This window comes from Hyla sarda, chromosome 2 (genome assembly GCF_029499605.1).
Source record: "Hyla sarda isolate aHylSar1 chromosome 2, aHylSar1.hap1, whole genome shotgun sequence".
NCBI lineage: Eukaryota > Metazoa > Chordata > Amphibia > Anura > Hylidae > Hyla > Hyla sarda.
This window is the reverse complement of record NC_079190.1, coordinates 448,207,441-448,228,353: the sequence shown is the minus strand read 5'-3', so window position 1 is coordinate 448,228,353 and position 20,913 is coordinate 448,207,441. Positions and strand designations below refer to the sequence as shown.

Here is a 20,913-nt window from a genome sequence, read left to right as displayed (position 1 = left end):
AAGTCCCCCAAAATGTGTAACGCAATTTCTCCCAAGTACAGAAATAGATTGCTTCCTTGAAATACGACAGGGCTCCAAAGCGAAAGAGCACCATGCAGATTTGAGGACTAAATTAAGGAATTGCATAGGGGGGGGGGGCATAGGGGTATTCTACGCCAGTGATTCCCAAACAGGGTGCCTCCAGCTGTTGCTAAACTCACAGCATGCCTGGACAGTCAGTGGCTCTCCGGAAATGCTGGGAGTTGTTGTTTTACAACAGCTGGAGGCTCCGTTTTGGAAACACTGCCGTACGATACATTTTTATTGGGGTGACAGTGTAAGGGGGTGTATATGTAGTGTTTTACCCTTTATTATGTCTTAGTGTTGCGTAGCATAGTGTTTTTAAGGTACATTCACACTGGCTTTACGGGGGGTTTATGGTGAGTTGCCCACTAGGAGTTTGCCGCTGCTCAAACTTGAAGCAGGAAACTCACTGTAAACCCGCCCCCATGTGAGTGTACCCTGTACAATAACATTGGGGGGGGGGGCAAACCGTCAGCTGTTTCAAAACTACAACTCCCAGCATGTACTGATCACCAAAGGGCATGCTGGGAGATATAGTCATGCAACAGCTGGAGGTACACAACTACAACTCCTAACATGGTGAGACAGCCGTTTGCTGTTCGTGCATGCTGGGAGTTGTAGTTTTGCAAGATTTAGAGGGCCATAGTTTAGAAACCACTACACAGTGATCTCCAAACTGTTGCCCTCCAGCTGTTGCAAGACTACAAATCCCAGCATGCCCAAACAGCAAACAGCTGTCTGGGCATGCTGAGAGTTGTAGTTTTGCAACATCTGGAGGGCTAAAGTTTAGTGCCCTCTGTATAGTGGTCTCCAAACTGTAGCCCTTCAGATGTTGCTAGGCAACTCTCGGGCTACTGTAGTCTTCACCAGGGAGCCAGCCGCACGTCATCACCACCTGCCGATCACTAACGCCGATGGTAAGTGGACCTCCAGTGCTGATCACAGAACAGTTCCTCCATTCTGCCCGGACTACTGTGGGTGGGCAGAAAGGGGAAACCAAACTTTAACCACCCAGCGATCTGCTATTGGTCGGACGCTTCTGACCGACCAATAGCAGAGATAGGAGGGGTGGCACCCTTGCCACCGCACTCTTATCCCTTCATGGGGATCGTGGGTGTCTTGGACACTCCGGATCCCCCTTATTTTCCGGGTCACTGGGTCACCGGAGACCCGTATGACCCAGAATCGTTGCAGATCTCCGGCCTGAATTGACCGTCGATTTGCAGCGATCGCCGACATGGGGGAGGGGACCCCCCTGGGCATTTCCGCGGGATATCAGCATTCATCCCAGTCCGATCCCTGCGCGGCGAGGAATGAAATTCTCACGGGCATACAGGAACGCCCTGGGTCCTTTAGTACCAGGCAGCCAGGGCGTACCCATACACCCTGGGTCCTTAAAGGAGTAGTCCAGTGGTGATTCAGTGGTGAGCAACTTATCCCCTATCCTAAGGATAGGGGATAAGTTGCAGATCGCGGGGGGTCCGACCCCTGGGGCCCCCCGCGATCTCCTGTACGGAGCCCCGACAGCCCGCTGGAAGGGGGCGTGTCGACCTCCGCACGAGGCGGCGGCCGACACGCCCCCTCAATACAACTCTATGGCAGAGCCGAAGCGCTGCCTTCGGCAATCTCCGGCTCTGCCATAGAGATGTAATGAGGGGGCGTGTCGGCCGCCGCCTCGTGCGGGGGTCGACACCCGCTATCTCGGTGGAGAGCCGGGGCCCCGTACAGAGAGATCGCAGGGGGCCCCAGCGGTCGGACCCCCCGCGATCTCAAACTTATCCCCTATCCTTAGGATAGGGGATAAGTTTTTCACCACTGGACTACCCCTTTAAGGGGCTAAAGAAGTACTCCAGTGGGAAAAAAAATCAACTGGTTCCAGAAAGTTATACAGATTTGTAATAGTTTTTATATTTAAAAACCATATTCCTTCCAGTACTCATCAGCTACTGTATGCTCTAGAGAAAGTTTTGTAGTTCTTTCCAGTCCGACCACAGTCCTCTCTGCTGACACCTCTGTCCATATCAGGAGCTGTCCAGAGCAGGAGAGGTTTGCAGTCGAGATTTGCTCATTCTCTGTATAGTTAGACTATGTTCTATGCTGAATTCTGCTTGGAATTCTACATGGAAATTCTGCTGCAACAGAGTCCCATTGGATTCAATGGGATTCTGCTGCGCCATGCACACAGAGGAATTTCTGTGGCAGATGTTTCTGGCAAGAAAATTCAGAATTCCTTGTCCACAGAAAAAACAAACGTGTTCATTCTTTCTGTGGACTTCACACAGAAAGCATAGCCATCTATGAGACGTCACATTCCTTTTTCTCCATACGTACACTCCGTAGTGTGAACATGGCCTTACTGAACTGACAACAGAAAACGTATCTAGATATCTCATGCCATGAAAGCCACATTGGTTGACACCCAAAAGGACATGACTACATTGTTCCCATAAAAACCACACCAAACGTTTAAGGAGAAATGCATGTGTAGCTTCTTGAGAGTCCATGCAAAGGGTTTGTGTCCTCAAGTCTCCTGCTCAATTCCTCTGTAAATAGTGTCTGAAATTCACCAAATGTTAAGACTGAAATGATTTAACACATTGAACATATAAACAAAACTCATTCAAGAAAAATATATATTCTGGGGAATTCGCCAAAATAGGTTAAGACAACTTTTATCTTGTTGATAAATTGTTATATATTATTTTGCCTGGAACGTCTTAATCCTGAAGAATGTATATGCTGTGCTAGGCACTATGACATGTTCTATCATGGACATTGATCATTTAGAATCTTATAGATCAATGGTCTCCAACCTGCAGACCTCCAGATGTTGCAGAACTACAACTCCCAGCATGCCTTAACACCTTATAGGTTTATATCATATACATTTTTTTAAATAATATCCAACTTGTGTTGTTGAATGCCGCACCGGTGACTAAGCGGTGTGATTCCTTGAGTCGCTTGTGGTGTTATATTTACACCACATGCGATAATTATATTATATATATATATATATATATATATATATATATATATATATATATATATATGTTTATAAGATTGCATTGTGCTTTTATATTGTTGTTTTATTATTATTTTTGTGACTTTTGTTTGCCTATTTATATTTATTTATATCTATTTATATATTTTTCATACATTGTCACATTTTTATGTGGATATGTAATTCTATGTAACAACTCTTTCAAAAAGTACTCTAATGGTTAATTCCTGGAGGTATATATATCTGTTACCAGCCTTCCCTTGTCATGCTTGATGAAGATGCGCATGCGCAGCAAAACGCGTTGCATCTAATAAATCTATTGATTTTACTCGGCTGCCTGATGGTTCCTCTCTGCGCCAAATAAACTCCTGACTCCCTGGTCATTCGGTTTTGATTTTACTCTTACCCAGGAGGGCTGCAGTGGACCTTCTTCTATATCTCTTCTGCTCTTAACCTTGTTGTGTGTGGGCGCACAACCAACTTTGGTAAGCGGCTTGGGAATTACCGTCCCCTACCCCCACCTGCAAGATCTACTGATCCCGCACATGAGGCGCCTTCCTCCCTCTCTCTATGTTCTATCATGGACATTGATCATTTAGAATCTTATAGATCAGTGGTCTCCAACCTGCAGACCTCCAGATGTTGCAGAACTACAACTCCCAGCATGCCCGGACAGCCAACGGCTGTCCGGGCATGCTGGGAGTTGTAGTTCTGCAACATCTGGAGGTCTGCAGGTTGGAGACCACTCTTATATATCGTATATTTTTTATTGTAGCTGTTTCGTGTAAGTCTGGACATATTTTTGGGTTTACGGATGCAAGTCCCGAACCGCCCTCGGGTCTAGTGACCTGAAATGACCAAATGATAGTGGTCTGTGATGGTGCCCAAAATAGGAGATTAGACCAGTAATATGACAGAGACTTATTGCTGAAATATGGCCATAAAAAGCACTGATAATATGGTCATCTGAAACTGGTCTAAAAGAAGTAAATCCTTCATCGAAAACCGCCAGTATGTAAAATACACCTGACTGCAAAGCAATTCATCCGGGACTGATATAGGATCCCACATCCTGTGCGTCTAATAAAACCATCAAGAAACAATCAACTTTCAATGGAAAAAAGGTCATTTCATTTGTTTTGGAGAAACTCATTTTGGAAATGGAGTGTTTACCAAAAAGTGTGCCTCTGACTGTAGCAAAACTGCAGCTTCTAGCATACCCCAAAGGCTGTCTGGGCATGCTAGGAGTTGTTGTTTTGCAACAGCTGGAGGAACACCGTTTGGAAAACACTGGTCTAGGTACATGGCAGCCTCCTGTCTCGTCATCAATAGACATGGGGACCCCAGGATTTTATTCAGGGGAGAGCATTATTTATTGTCATCCATGCTCCGCCTCTTTTTGACTGTAGAGATGGGCACAGTCAGCATCACATAATGTGCAGGCATGGAAAGGATTGAGAAACTTGATGTAAGAGCTTAAAGAGGCACTGTCATTGTTAAAAAAAACTTTTCATATATTGCAGGAAATTCAAGCTCAAAATAGCCACCACTAGGGGTCGCCTGTCTATTAGCCAGACAGACTAGTCTAGATTTTACAGCATACTGGATACCGGCCATATAACATACCGGTATCCAGTATAGGAGATTTCTATTGTGTATGCAAAACTACAGATAAAGGATGTGTGGACATGCTGGGAGCTGTAGTTTTGCAACAGCTGGAGGCAACACTGCTCTAACACAGTTATTTACAAACATTGCAGCTTCAGTTGTTACTAAACGACAACTCCCAGCATGCTGAAATAGTCAAAGCTTTCTTGGACTCCTGAATGGCAAAGAAGTTGATCAGACATTCAGGAGTCTGTGAAAGATGAATGACACACATAGTGACAGCTATACTGATTAGCATCCAGCTTTACCAGGAGAAGATAAAACAGATAGAACATGTATTCATAAAAAATGCTGTACTTGTATCTAAAAAATCCTTGCACTAATTTTATAAAGATCAATTCTTATATTTATACATTTTATCCTGTTATGAATTCACCATAATGTCTTCTGATTACTGCAGGCAAGCTCCAAGTATCTTCCTCTGACACATGACACAGCATAAACCCAGAGAGGAAAGGGTTACAGAGTAGAGAGTACTGATTGGCTGACTGCCCAGGCTTGCTCCTGTGAGGGAGACAGACTGACACGCCCCCTACAGTCTGCACAATGAAAAAGTAACTCACCAGCAGATAAATGCTTATATCTCTGGATATATAGGTCAGAGACACATAAAAAATTATATGCACATGATCAGGATTGGGTCCTGAGTAACATATCACTGTTTTTCTTTTTTTTGCACTATGACAGGTATGCTTTAAAGGGTACTCCAGTGGGAAAAAGTGGAAAGCAAGGGGGAGATTTATCAAAACTTGTCCAGAGGAAGAGTTGTTGAGTTGCCCATAGCAACCAATCAGATTTCTTCTTTCATTTTTGAAAAAGCCTCTGAAAAATGAAAGAAGTGATCTGATTGATTGCTATGGGCAACTCAGCAACTTTTCCTCTGGACAGGTTTTGATAAATCTCCCCCCAAATGTTTTCAAATCAACTGGTGCCAGAAAGTTAAACAGATTTGTAAATTACTTCTATTTAAAAATCTTAATCCTTCCAGTACTTAGCAGCTGCTGTATGCTCCAGAGGAAGTTGTGTAGTTCTTTCCAGTCTGACCACAGTGCTTTGGACAGTTCCTGACAGTGATGGCAGCAGAAAGCACTGTGGTCAGACTAGAAAGAAAATACAATTTCCTCTGTAGTATACATATGTATATATACACAAACACCAAAAAATGGCAACAAAATAATCCTAGGCATAGCATTTTATTAAATGGGCTCTGGGGGTTGTGAAAAAATAAAAAAATTAAAAAATTCATAATTGTCCTGATCTGCACCGCTGCTATAATAGTGGTGGAATAGCTTTTAAATTATCTATATTTTATATATTTATGTTTTTTTTTTTTTTTTTTCTAATTACCCTAAATAAAATTGTATATATATATATATATATATTTATTACATAAATTATAATGATATATTACCATAATCCAGATCTCAGGGTTTTAACTACACAAGTCCATAGGAACAGCCTTGTTTTCAGAATGCCACCCAGTCCCCGGTCCCTTTGTTTCTCCTCTTGTCTGAACTTTACCCGAGCGATCTTACATATAACCAAAGTTATGAATGAGGGTGATGTAAACGGCGGCATGTGTCATGCATTCTGTCTCCTGTCTGCCATACTAGAAGATATGGAAGGCAGACGTTGCCAAGTCTGTTTTCATTTATGTCTGGGGCTCCTATTGACTTTGCAGTATAAATATTCAAATATTGTTTCTCACAGATGCCAACTGATGCACAGACAGTCTGCGAACCTACAGTGTGATAGAATGAGGCGGCGAGCTGCTGCTGTGCGAAATTTCTGTACAATATGATGAACTGACTGTTTTTTTTCTTGCCATTTCACGTCAGAGAAGCGGCCATCTTGCCTACGACAGACGCTGTGATAAATGGGGCTTCAGTTCTCCCATTCTGCTGGGAGTCTTTTTCAAATACCAGACGGTAATAGAATTCAGCAAAACTAACCATTTGTGAATACCACAGTATGCCCAGCCTTCCATGACATGGCAGTAACAAATGTCTGTAGGGGAAAGCTCTACGTTGTTGCTCAATATCAGATTATGGAGAATTTGATCGTGTGAAAAATATTTGGAAGCATTTTACCTTTGTTCTGTGTAGGGAAGTAAGAAAACATTAAAGTGTACCTGTCGTCAACAAAAACTTTTTATATAATGTAGATAATACCATTATATGTATATTTGTAATATACATTGGTTACAAAATGTGTATATTTTTGTTCCTACAGCTATTGTCTGTGTGTCTCTTGGAGGAGTCCAAATACAGGAAGTGTGGGTGGACAAGCAGGGCTCTGTACACTGAGGACAAGCGGGACTGTGTACACTGGGGACAAGCAGGGCTCTGTACACTGAGGACAAGCAGGGCTCTGTACACTGAGAACAAGCAGGGCTCTGTACACTGAGGACAAGCAGGACTGTGTACACTGGGGACAAGCAGGGCTCTGTACACTGAGGACAAGCAGGGCTCTGTACACTGAGGACAAGCGGGACTGTGTACACTGGGGAAAAGCAGGGCTCTGTACACTGGGGATAAGCAGGGCTCTGTACACTGAGGACAAGCAGGGCTCTGTACACTGAGAACAAGCAGGGCTCTGTACACTGAGGACAAGCAGGACTGTGCACACTGGGGACAAGCAGGGCTCTGTACACTGAGGACAAGCAGGGCTCTGTACACTGAGGACAAGAAGGGCTCTGTACACTGAGGACAAGAAGGGCTCTGTACACTGAGGACAAGAAGGGCTCTGTACATTGAGGACAAGCGGGACTGTGTACACTGGGGCTCTGTGACATGCCCCTGGATCACACATGAGGATGATTGACAAGTCAGGAGTCTGCACTGATCCCTGCTTCTCTTGACCTCACTTCCTGTATGTGGACTACTCGTAGACACACACAGGCAATAGCTGCAGGGACAGCATTTTTTCACCCAAAAATATACACATTTTTTAATCAATGTATATGACAAATATACATATAATGGTATTATCTACATTATATCAAATGTTTTTGTTGACGACAGGTACACTTTAAATGTATTGTTTATTTAATATATTAACTAAGTAATTGTATTGTATAAATGTAACTTATGATATAAATTTACTGGATTTACCAATATCTAGATTTTTTTTACATTTTGCCTGTAAACCTTTTAATATCAGACAAGTTTTGTAAATCCACGGCTCAAACCTCAATGGATGTATAACAAAATATGAAGGTTAGGGCAAAATTCAAGATACCATATAAATGCTAAACTAAAGCGGACCTGTCAGCAGGGATGTAAAAAAAGTACATGACTGGATAGATTCCAGGTGTACCTTTTTTAATTTCAATAATCAACTCTGTCATCAAGATATAAGCCTTTTTGTGATCATGCAAATGAGGCTCAAGTGCCAGGGGGGCATTCCCGAGCAAGGCAAGAGCCCAGTTAAATCTAGCCCATGTCCTCATTATGTAATGTCTGTCAGTCACAGGGTAGACAAATGCGAGTGGGGCTGTGAAGCAGAGTTAAAGGGGTACTCCGGTGAAATTTTTTTTTCTTTTAAATCAACTGACTCTGGGAAGTTAAACAGATTTGTAAATTACTTCTATTAAAAAATCTTAATCCTTCCTGTACTTATTAGCTGCTGAATACTACAGGGGAAATTCTTTTCTTTTTGGAATGCTCTCTGATGACATCACGACCACAGTGCTCTTTGCTGACGTTATAATAATAATAATAATATAATAATAATAAAAAGTCTTCATTTATTTATTGTTGTTCTTAGTGGGATTTGAACCCAAGGCCCCAGCACTGTAAGGCATCAGTGTTAACCACTAAGCCAGCATGCTGCCCTTAGCATACATCTGCTATGCACTGTTGCTAAAATGGACAGAGATTTTTTAATAGAAGTAATTTACAAATATGTTTAACTTTCTGGCACCAGTTGATTTAAAAGAAAAAAGGTTTTCACCGGAGTACCCCTTTAAAAAGACATAGGCAGCACTTACCTGGGCTCTTTCCATTCTGGGTAATGCATCCGCCCACCCTGTTTGTCTGCCACTAGATAGAGAGCCCCATCCCCTTTCCAGTCCTTTTTCTGAGACCACATTACCTTTTTATAAATTGATGCACATGCTGTAAACAAAGAAAAATTCATTAGAAAATGTGCCTCACAACACTTTTTAACACAATCTGGTGCAAGTTACACCACCACCAAAATGTTAATTCATTTTTGAAAGTTCCCCCTCTTGGGGTATGTATACATATATATATATATATATATATATATATATATATATATATATATATATATATATATAATAATCTGGAAATCACAATGTTTGTGTGAATCCCTAACTTTTAGTATTTTCTTTGAAAACAAATCTGTGCATCTTGGCGCAGCATGTTGCACTTAAGAAGGACTTAAGCCCATTTTCACCTTAAAGGGGTACTCCGGTGGAAAACTTTTTTTTCAGAAAGTTAAACAGATTTGTAAATTACTTCTATGAAAAAATCTTAATCCTTCTAGTACTTATTAGCTGCTGAATACTACAGAGGAAATTATTTTCTTTTTGGAACACATTGCTCTCTGCTGACACCTCTGTCCATTTTAAGAACTGTCCAGAGTAGAAGAAAATCCCCATAGCAAACATATACTGCTCTGGACAGTTCCTAAAATGGACAGAGATGTCAGCATAGAGCACTGGGGTCATGATGTCAGCAGGGAGCTCTGTGTTCCAGTTGATTAAAAAAAAAAATTAGTTTACCACCGGAGTACCCCTTTAAGGACCTTCTAAAAATCATATTGCGTTCAATTTTGCACTTACAGACCCATATAAGGGCTTGCTTTTTGCATCACCAATTGTACTTTGTAATGACATTACTTATGTTAGAAACATAATTTGAGGCAAAACTAAACAAAAAATTATTTGTGAGGTGAAATGAAAAAAAAATGTAATTTTGCAAATTTTGAGGGCTGTTTCTACGCAGTGCACTGTTGGGTAAAAATTACACATTATTTTTATTCTGTAGGTCCATACGGTTACAGGGATACCCAATTTATATAGGTTTTTATTTATTTTACTACTTTAAAAAAAATTATAACTACATGCACCAAAATTAGTATGTTTCAAATTGTCATCTTCTGACCCCTATAACTTTTTTATTTTGATGGGATTTTTTGATCACTTTTTATAAATTTTTTATTGTATAGGAAGTGACCAAAAATGCACAATTTTGGACTTTGGTATGTTTTTACGTGAACTCCATCAACTATGCGATTTAGCTAAACTTACATTTTAATAGTTCGGACATTTTCGCATGCGGCAGTACCACAAATGATTTTTTTTTAATTACATTATTGGGCTATACCATGCAATCTTTTGAGTGCATACACTGCCATAGCATAGCATTGATCAGTGTTATCGGTGCTCTGCTGCTCCAGCCTGCGGGGCATTGGCTTGATCGGCAGTGCCCGGCATTAGCCATGGATGCCCATAGCAACCGGGTCCCACTTGGTTTAACCCGTTCTCCGCTTGTGAGAGCGGTTTAAACCCTGTTAATGGGACTCAGGACGTACATGTATGCTACAGAGGAGAAGTTGAGTTGTTCTTTCCAGTCTGACCACAGTGCTCTCTGCTGACACCTCTGTCTGTGTCAGGAACTATCTGGTGCAAGAGAGGTTTGCTTTGGGGATTTGCTCCTATTCTGGACAGTTCCTGACATGGACAGAGTTGTCAGCAGAGAGCACTGTAGCCTGACAGCAAATAACAACTCAACATTCTCTTTAGTATACAGCAGATGATAAGTACTGGAAGGATTAAGATTTTTAAATAGAAGTAAATAAAAATCTGTTTAACTTTCTGGAGACAGTTGATATGAAAAAATAGTTTTCCACCGGAAACTTAGGTTAAAGCCACGCCCCTCGTTGTGTGACAAAGATGTGCCGTGCTGAACCAAAATGCGCCAAAGTTTGTCACTATTTAGGCCAAAATTGCAGAAAATCAAGTTATATAAGTCTGGTCCATTGTCTTATGCAACGACTGAAAAGTAATACTACTGCCTGTAGCAGTGTTTCCCAATCAGTGTGCCTCCAGCTGTTGCTAAACCACAACCCTCAGCATGCCCAGACAGCCAAAGGCTGTTCAGACATGCTGGGAATTGTGGTTTTGCAATATCTGAAGGCACACTGATTGGGAAACACTGGTCTGCAAGAAGTTTATTGATATTTTAACCCAGTGGTTTTGTCTGATTTTCTCAAGCATTTTCTGCATATTACAGTATAATAAATCCCTTTACTCACTCATTCTTACATCCACTGCTAAGAAAGAGGCATATCGAAGGCAAGCACTGAGCTGCCCTGACTCACCAGGCATTCACTTCCTCCCTGAGTCTGCTGTGCTGTGCCGGGTCTCTTCATTCAGTCACTGCAGGCTGCTCTGTAACCCACTCCTTTCTCTTTTCAGACAGGAATTTGATTGATAAGACAGGAGTGTGCACTAGTCCTAATTATATAAAATTGTATAAAACTGTATGAAATTGCATCTTCATCAGCATGTTACACTTTCGGCCCTCACTAGGCCTCAATTCCTTACAATTAAAGGAGTACTCTAGTGCAGAGTATTCCTGCTCCTTCCTGCCCGGGCTGCAAAATAAATAAAAATGAACCATCACTCACCTCCCTGGGTTCCCGCGGAGCGCCACTACAGCTGATCAGTCCTCCGGTCCATCTTCTTCATACTTCCGGGTGTAACGAAGCGTCACATGGCGCTCAGCCTATCCCCGGCCAAGGCAGAACATGGCGGCAGCCGGCGATAGGCTGAGCGCCATGTGACGCTTCGTTACACCCGGAAGTATGAAGGAGATGGACCGGAGGACCGATCAGCTGTAGTGGCGCTCCGCGGGAACCCAGGGAGGTGAGTGATGGTTCATTTTCATTTATTTTGCAGCCCGGGCAGGACGGAGCAGGAATACTCTGCACTGGAGTACTCCTTTAGGCCCTGCCCCTCATTGTCGGACAAAGATATGCCACGCTGCACCAAGATGCGCCGAAGGCTGTCCGGGCAAGCCGGGAGTTGTGGTTTTGCAACACCTGGAGGCACACTGGTAGGGAAACCTTGGCCTCTAAGAAGGTTATTGATGTTTGAACCCCGTGGTTTTGTCTGATTTCCTCAAGCATTTTCTGCTAATGGTTTGCCCAAATCTCCTGAAACCCGACAACATCTGAATCGTTCCGTTTCATCACAAGTATTACGCCATAATAAATTACGTGCAAGAAAACCCCATCTGACAAATGATTCCACCGGCTGAGTGGTTTAGTTCCTCGGAGCACTGCTAAAATCCACTTTTATCTCGGCTCTATTCCCCTCGCTTGTGTGGTGGAGCTGTTCCTCATTAGTTGTGGTATCTTCTCGGGGAAAAAAGATTCCAGACAAGTAGCTCGGATTCAGCCCAGGCCCCGCTCGGGTAACACCGCAGCACTGCCATATTTTATTATATCTCCGATCGATCATTTTACCATTTGTAGGACGGATTGGTGTCGGGTGCGTTTCACTTCCCGGCGGTTAAGAAGAATGCTGTCGAGATGCTATTTCAGGGATTGAGCTTGGATCTTATTTAGGAGAAGTGCGGCAAGCTTCCCAGTCGCTGTTTACTTTGAAGAACCATCATTTCCCTGGTGGCTTCTACTTGAGTTTTTCTCAGCCTGTCAGCATAAATGAAGAACCAAGTTATTGTGGTGTTTGCCGTCAGTGTTTTATGCTTTGTAACCTATTAGATTGGAAAAAAAAATTCTACGTATTTTCCCTCCGGGGGGGATTGGCAGAAATAAAATGGTGTTTGTAATCGGGCTGGTCTGTAATGACTGTGGACATACAGAAAACTGGAGATGTGTTTACTCAGTAGGAGACAGAGAAAGGGATTTGTAGGGGATTCTGAATGGGGAAACATTACAAATTTTACGTTAAAGGGGTATTCCTAATATAGTGTCTGTACCTGTGTGTGACGGTGGTCTCGCAATTCTTCTGTGATTTTTTCATCCCAATGTTTATTTTTAACAGCATACAAAATTACTCAGGTCTTGGGTGTTCCCAGGTTGCAGTGCACAGAGACATGACATCACTAGTCAGGGGATGACAGGGAGTCTGTCTGCTTCAATGGGGCGACCGCTGGGTGGGAGAGAGATCATTTTGCAACAGCTGTAGGCACCCTGGTTAGAAAACACTGGTCTTTTGAATGGAATGAAGCTTGTTTGTGTTTCAGTGGGTGGGGTGGCTGATGTGTGGGAGGGAGGAATATGAGTTCACACTTACAAACATGGAACTATGACTATGGGATGTGCAGTTTAAGAGAAAAAACTCCAACAGGAAATACACAGTTCACACAAAGTTAGCCTCAGCTTTGTGGTAATCTCACAGCATAGCCATTTAGCCCCAAGACAAGCACAGATCCTTCCTAAGCATGTCCATTACTGTCTGCCAGGTATGTACTAAAATCACCTTATGGTGGAGTTTCCATGAGAAATTATGTAAGCCATCTTTAGTATTTTATTAACTTTCCTACCTTTGGTAGGTCCACGCTCTGACCAAGCCCTCTATGTTCAACTAGTCCAACAAGCCCAATGCCTATGACAGCATTTTATCAGGGTGTGGCGGCTGAAGTTGCATAACTACAACTGTAAATCATCTCCTGACAGAAAGTTATACAGATTTGTATATTGCTTCTATTTAAAAAAAATCTTAATCCTTCCAGTACTTATCAGCTGCTGTATGCTCCAGAGGAAATTGTGTAGTTTTTTCCAGACTGACCAAAGTGCTCTCTGCTGCCACCTCTGTCTGGGTCAGGAGCTGCCCGGAGCAGGAGCAAATTCCCATAGAAAACCTCTCCTTCTCCAGATAAGTTAGTGACACAGTCAGAGGTGGAAGCAGTCTAACTATCCAGAGAATGAGCAAATCTCGACTGCAAACCTCTCCTGCTCTGGACAGTCCCTGACATGGACAGAGGTGTCAGCAGAGAGCACTGTGGTCAGGCTGGAAAAAAAACTACACAACTTCCCCTGGAGCATACAGCAGCTAAGTACTGGAAGGCTTAATATTTTTTAAATAGAATTAATTTACAAATCTGTTTAACTTTCTGGCACCAGTTGATTTAAAAAATGAATGGACTCTGTTTTATGCATATGCGGGGTACCCCGAGTATTGAAAACTGTTGATTAGTGGGGTGTTTGAGGGTAGGACCCCCAATGATCAGGTTATTTTGACCTATCTCCAAGATAGGCCATTCATAAAAAAAAAAAGAATTCCTGGAAATCCACTTTCTGTTATCCAGCAATAGAATGAGCACAGCTGCATTCTTCCAAAAACAACACCACCCTTTATTTCAGTTTGTGTGTAGTATTGCAGCTAAGTTGCATTAAAGTGATATGGAGCAGAGTTGTAATACCCCACACATCCTGAGCAGCAGCATGGCACTGTTTTTGAAAAAAAGTAGCTTTGTTTATTTTTTTTTTCTCTAATTCTAGATGACCCCTTTAATCTATAATAGGCCTCACTAAATGGTTAATGCTTTATGTATAAATTTAACTCAATAAACTCTTGAGAGGAATATGTTCGGCTGCTAGGAACCCACTCCGCCAACTTTGCCCCCTTGACCTAACCCTTCAGTATCTTAAATACATTACTGCCACTCACCGTCCAAGAAAATTAGATGACAACCGCATTAGATGCTGTAATGGCGCCCGTGTTTGTTGTTAGCCATCTGGTGGTTGAATAGATATATAGTTAAAGGGGTATTCCAGGAAAAAAAAACTTCTATTAAAAAATCATAATCCTTTCAATAATTATCAGCTGCTAAAGTTGACTTGTTCTTTTCTGTCTGGCAACAGTGCTCTCTGCTGACATCTCTGCTTGTCTTGGGAACTGCACAGAGTAGAAGAGGTTTGCTATGGGGATTTGCTTCTACTCTGGACCGTTCCCGAGACAGGTGTCCTCAGAGAACACTTGGACAGAAAAGAACAACTCAACTTCAGCAGCTCATAAGCACTGAAAGGATTAAGATTTTTTAATAGAAGTAATTTACAAATCTGTTTAACTTTTTGGAGCCAGGTGATATATATATAAGTTTTTCCTGGTTAACTCCTTCAACTATATGTTACTGTGTATCACTTGGTAGCACGTAATATTTATCACTTTAAGGCAGTGTTTCCCAACCAGGGGTGCCTCCAGCTGTTTCAAAAGTGCAACTCCCAGCATGCCTGGACAGCCAACGGCTGTCCGGGCATGCTGGGAGTTGTAGTTTTGCAACAGCTGGAGGCACCCCGGTTGGAAAACAGTGGCGTACGGACTCAGACCAGTGACATTCTATGCTGTAAATTGTCTCCATATGTTTACAGCTATTATTAATGGAACATTAATATTCCGGTCGTGTGCTACTAATATCGCCATCCTTCAGACAGATGACACGTTAATACATGAATTAACCTGAAAAACAAATTACACATTATCAGTATCACTCCACCGTTCACTTCCCTTTACTCGAGTTATTTTTTCATTTTTTTTTTTCTTTATAGCCTTTCAGCAGAGTTTAACGTCACATTAATAGCATTTTTGGCAAATCTTTCTGGCCGGCAGTTCAGCCTGAACTCTGCAGCTCGATAAGGCAGAACTCCAGACAGTGTGGTGAATTGATCTTTAGTACGATGGAGAAAAAGAAATGCTGGCAGGAGTGGGTAGGAGTACACAGAGTTTTTTTTCCTTTCGTCCGGCTCAGTTCTACATGTTCTTTTTTGTAAAGATGTAGCAGAGGTGATTAGGTTGTTTCATCATTTAAGGACCAAGTCCTTCAAGAGCCGGGCTTGCTTCAAAGCTGGTGAGAAATGGTTGCTATAGGCAGCCGGCACTCGTCGCTAATAGCGTTAAATTAGGGGCTAGCTACCAACATACATAAACGAATGCTTATGTACATTGCTCATTAGGTCATGTAGAGTCTTTACATGTCTTTTTTTAAATGTGTTTAGCATCCGTATTTGGCTTAGAACTCCCTCTGTTCTGCTCCCCACTCATTCTGGCATCCACTGCTCAGGAAGGGGTGTGTCTGAGGCAAGCACTGAGCCCGCCATCACTTACCAGTTTCTTCCTGAGTCTGCTGTGCTGTGCTGGGTCTCTTCATCCAGTCACTGTGGGCTGCTCTGTAACTTCCTCTTTTCTGTTTTCATGCTGCAGTTTGATAGGACAGGAGTGAGCACAGAGGAGTACAAGTCCCGCCTTCACTTTTTGGACATTGTCCTGGCCTGTGCTTCGGCTGGGACAAAGATGATGCTGCAGCCGGGCCGGATAATGTTGTGGATGGTATGGGGACACCTAGTGGCCTTTATTTTTTATAAGCTATGATCTCTATTAAAAGGAGATAAAAAAAAAAAATTCTAAAGTATATTAGAAAGGTTAATATTTTTCCAAGATGTACAAATAATTTTTTTTTTATTCTGACAGTGTCCATTTAATGAATATTGTTTATAGCAGTGTTTTGCAACCAGTGGGACTTCAGCTATTGCAAAACTACAACTCCTAGCATGCCCGGACAGCCGAAGGCTGTCGGGGCATGCTGGGAGTTGTAGTTTTGCAAGGGCTGGAGTCACACTGGTTGTAAAACACTGATGTAAAGAATGAGCTGGGTGTTACACAAACAGTTTGGTAGTTTATTGGGGAGGGGATTTTTCACATTTATTTATTTTTTTATTTTTTTAATTCCTTTTACACTTTTTATGTCCCCATAGGGGACTATTTATAGCAATCAGTTGATTGGTAATACTGTTCAGTGTTGTTTGTTATTGTTGTTATTATTATCATTATTATTATTATTATAACATATTATTATTATTATTATTATTGTTGTTATAAAGTTGTTATTATTATTAATAATAAATAATAACATATATTAATAAGAATAGTTCCAATAAGTTTTAAGCCTCTTCTTTTTGAGAAATGCTTCTTTTATTCCTCCATATAAAGAGTGTTGGAGAAGGACGGGTCTGAATTATCAATGGACTGGAGGAAAAGTGATAACACATTTTTACCAACAGCTGAAATGCTAGACATCAAACCTTACAGAGCGTCCCCCGGGACAGGATGAGAGAACCAACATGGACATGTGAAGTCACAGGGGGAACGGCTCTGTCTCAGTAAAGACATCAGGGAGAGGTTCACTCTTTTAATTTTTGACATCCTGGCATTTCTAACTCTTGTCAACTTCAGTGATAGATTTCTTCACATTTCTGACTTCTTAATTTCCATTTTATTTGGTTTACAGGCCTTTTCGAAATAATATTGATATGAAGTGTGTATAGTGAAGAAGTATCAGTATTATATTGATAAAGTGTGTAGGATCAGACTTTTATGAATGAAAGCATATTTTGTTATTTTTGTGTTAGCCGCGGGTCCCGGCCGTTGATTAGCGCCGGGACCGACGCGATATGATGCGGGATCGCGGCGCGATCCCGCTTCATATCGCAGGAGCCGGCGCAGGACGTAAATATACGTCCTGCGTCGTTAAGGGGTTAAAATTGTCATCTTCTGACCCCTATAACTTTTTTTATTTTTCTGCATACAGGGCTATATGTGAGCAAATTTCTTTGTGCTGTGGTCTGTAGTTTTATCTGTGCCATTTTTGTTTTGATGGGATTATTTGATCACTTTTTATATCATTTTTATGGTATATGAAGTGACCAAAAATGCACAATTTAGGATTTTGGTATTTTTTTTTTTACGTGTACGCCATCGACCGTGTGGTTTAGCAAACCTTATATTTTAATAGTTCGGACATTTACGCAGGCGGCAGTACCACATATGATTATTTTTATTTTGTATTACATTATTTTATTTAAAAAATGGGAAAAGGGGGTGATTCAAACTTTTATTAGGGAAGGGGTTCATTCACTTTTATTCACTTTTTTTTTTTACACTTTTTTTCTTTTTTTAGCCCCCCCCTCCCATAAAAGGCTATAACATGCAATCTTCTGATTGCATACACTGATCAATGCTATGCCATAGCATAGATCAGTGTTGTTGGTGCTCTGCTGTTCTAGACTGCATAGCAGGCTAGGAGCAGAAGAAGACCGATCGTATGGTGAGGAGGCAAGTAAGGGCCCTCCTGCCATCCACTCCAAGTAAGGGCCCTCCTGCCATCCGCTGATTGGGACCCGCGATGTCACAGCGGATGTCCCAATCAGTTCCACTCTGATACCGGCACCATTAACTCTGCATTTTAGACACCAAGATCATTTTTGATCGCATCGTTTAAAGGGTTAATGCCAAGCATCATCATTGATGGTGCCCAGCACTAGCCCTGGGTCCTGGCTGGCCATAGCAATCGGGACCCACCAGGTTTAAACCCTTCTCCTCTCGTGAGAATGGTTTAAACCCTGTTAATGGGACCAGGGCATACAGGTACGCCCTCGGTCCTTAAGCCCCAGGACATGAGGGCGTACCTGTACGCCCTGTGTCCTGGACGGGTTAAGGTGGAAGTGTTTTTTTTTTAATTCTGTTTATTTGTACTAGATCTATACAATGTATACACAGGACTCGTTAAGTGCTATTACATCTATAGGTGCTGGTGGTCACATGATCCCTGGAAACATTGTTATGAAATTTACAAACTACATCTGTTGAAAGTTTATTCTATTATGAACATTTCTTCCCATCCAATTTACAAAATGTAAAGGAAGTACTATATGTAGAGTGAAATATGATTAATAATAATAATTATAATGCAGTAATACAATTAATGTCACTTAAAGATCTTTTCTGATCTAAAAATAAAGTTAAAATAAATAAATAATATTATTACTTCTAATAATATAAATTATTTTGAACATGAAAATCATTTGTTTCCTCCCACAATTTTTTTTAAATGAACAGATACTAAACAGAAAGGAAAAATAAATAAATAAATAAATAAAATAAACAGCTCATATTTAAACAATCAATAAACAAGTAAAACATCTTCGCCTACCCTGAGCATCTCTTTAATAAATTCATAAGAGAGGACAGCTAAAGTACAAATATATGTTTACTCTACCTCATGCCAATACAATAGAACTGTTCCAATCACGCACAGCAAGCATGATGTGACGGATAGGAGCTGAATTGACAGACCGGTTCACTATTTAAGGCAAATTATCCACAATTATTCATAAGCGCTATTTTTGGCGTGCATGAATGTGTCCTAGACCTCTGGCTGGGGAAACAATTTAAAAATAATTAGAATGTTCATGCATTGACAATGATGAATGAATTGAACGTCCCATGTAACAAACACAAGTCCTAATAAGAAACAGTCCTACAGTTACCTACATTTCCATCATCTGGAGTCTCATCTGACCAACTGAGATTCTTTTTGATACGTTATCCTTTGAACATGGAATCGGACAGATCACATTGTGTCACCACATCAATGGAAACACTGAAGAATTTCTCCAGTAAATAAGCTTCTTCGGTGGACGCCTTTTTGAGTAACAGACCTGAGGCAGGGACCATTTACATCATTTTGTTTTTCATATTTGTCACACACACACGCGCACACACACACATATTTATCTAAACATATATATATATATATATATATATATATATATATATATATGTATATATATATATGTATATATATGGCCCTCTTGTACAGGTTGTGGGAAATTAATAAAAAAAAAAAATAATATATGTGTATGTATGTATATATATATATATATATATATATATATATATATATATATATATAATTTTTTAACAGCATTTCCCTTGTATATGGATAGTGTCTGGTTACAGCTCCATTCTTTAAAAAATGGCTATGACTAAGACTCATGACAAACTATGTGACAAGACTTTCCAACAGTATGAATCATAGAATGACTAATGTCAAAGGCCCATAGCACAACTGCTGTGTCCTGAAAATGCATTCCCATAGGTACAACTGATGGGCAAATGTTGAATTAGCATTTTGTTGCCAATGTACTGTTAACTTGCAGTGATGCCATTGCCTCAGTTAGATGTGTAACATAACTAGAATAACACTCATAACATGTGCTCTCTATACTTGGTGATTGCCATTTGCTTTTATTACTGCAAGAATTATTATTATTATCATTATTATTATTACTTACTGTGATTCATGCCCTCTCTTTCTGTATAACAATTGTTTATCAACTTAATAATGAATAATAAGATATAAATAATGTCCCCATCACTATAGATCTGTAGTCTGTAGAGAAGTGTTTCCCAACCAGTGTGCCTCCAACTGTTGCAAAACTGCAACCACCAGCATGCCTTGACAGCCAAAGGCTGTCATAGTTTGAGGCTGGAAACGTACTCTTTCAGAAAGTATTCAAAAATTATATATTACACCTCTATACGACCAATGGCTTGTATGGAACACTGATTGGGTACTCATAGATTAGACATCTATGGGGCCATACTGTACTTACACTTAAAAGTGTTCAGACCCCAGGATAAGCCAGGAGAAGAGCAACAAGACAAACTTACAATTAGAGTTGAGCGAGCTTTCCGAAAGTTTTCGGTTCACAGCACAACTTAACTCTTTGGTCATAGTAAACCAGCGAATCTGCATTGGCCCAGAACAGAAGGAGTTAATTAGTGCTGCTGAGCAATGCTAGTTAATTCCTTGTGAGTAGGAGGTGTATACATTATACAGCTATCTGTATTAAGAGAGTGATACTTACCATCTTGTTGCTGTTGCACACCTCTTCTTGTGTAGCTCTGCCTCCTCATGACATCATGGCTAGAGGTAGGGCTACACAAGAAGAGGCCTGGACCAGCAATGAGATTGTAAGTATCACTCTTTTCACTATATACATTATGGAGCCATAAAGAAGACTGTATAATGTTGACACCCCTTCCTCTCCCCAAGGAGTTATTTTCACTTCTTAGCAGCGCTAATTAACTGTTTCCTTCCTAGGCTAAGCTGTACTTGTTGCTGTCAGTTGCGCGCACAGCTTAACCCCAAAATTGTCAGGTTCGCACAAGCCGCACCTGGCAAAGTTCAAAGGTTTGGCGACCTGTGAACTCCCTGATTTTCGGATGAAATCCGGGTTTGGGGGACTCAGCTCGCTTAACTTTTCTTACAATATAAATCTATGGGTTTGTTTTGGTCAGCATATGCTTCTCTCCACGCCCATTCTTGTGATTGATTGGGGTC

At 41.1% G+C, this 20,913-nt stretch overlaps 1 protein-coding gene across 2 annotated transcripts in view; it reads left to right on the top strand.

Moving 5' to 3' along the window:
* The window catches only part of EPHA3 (EPH receptor A3), a 434,619-nt gene that overhangs the window by 88,815 nt on the left and 324,891 nt on the right, over positions 1-20,913 (top strand). The gene's annotated exons all lie outside the window — the stretch shown is intronic.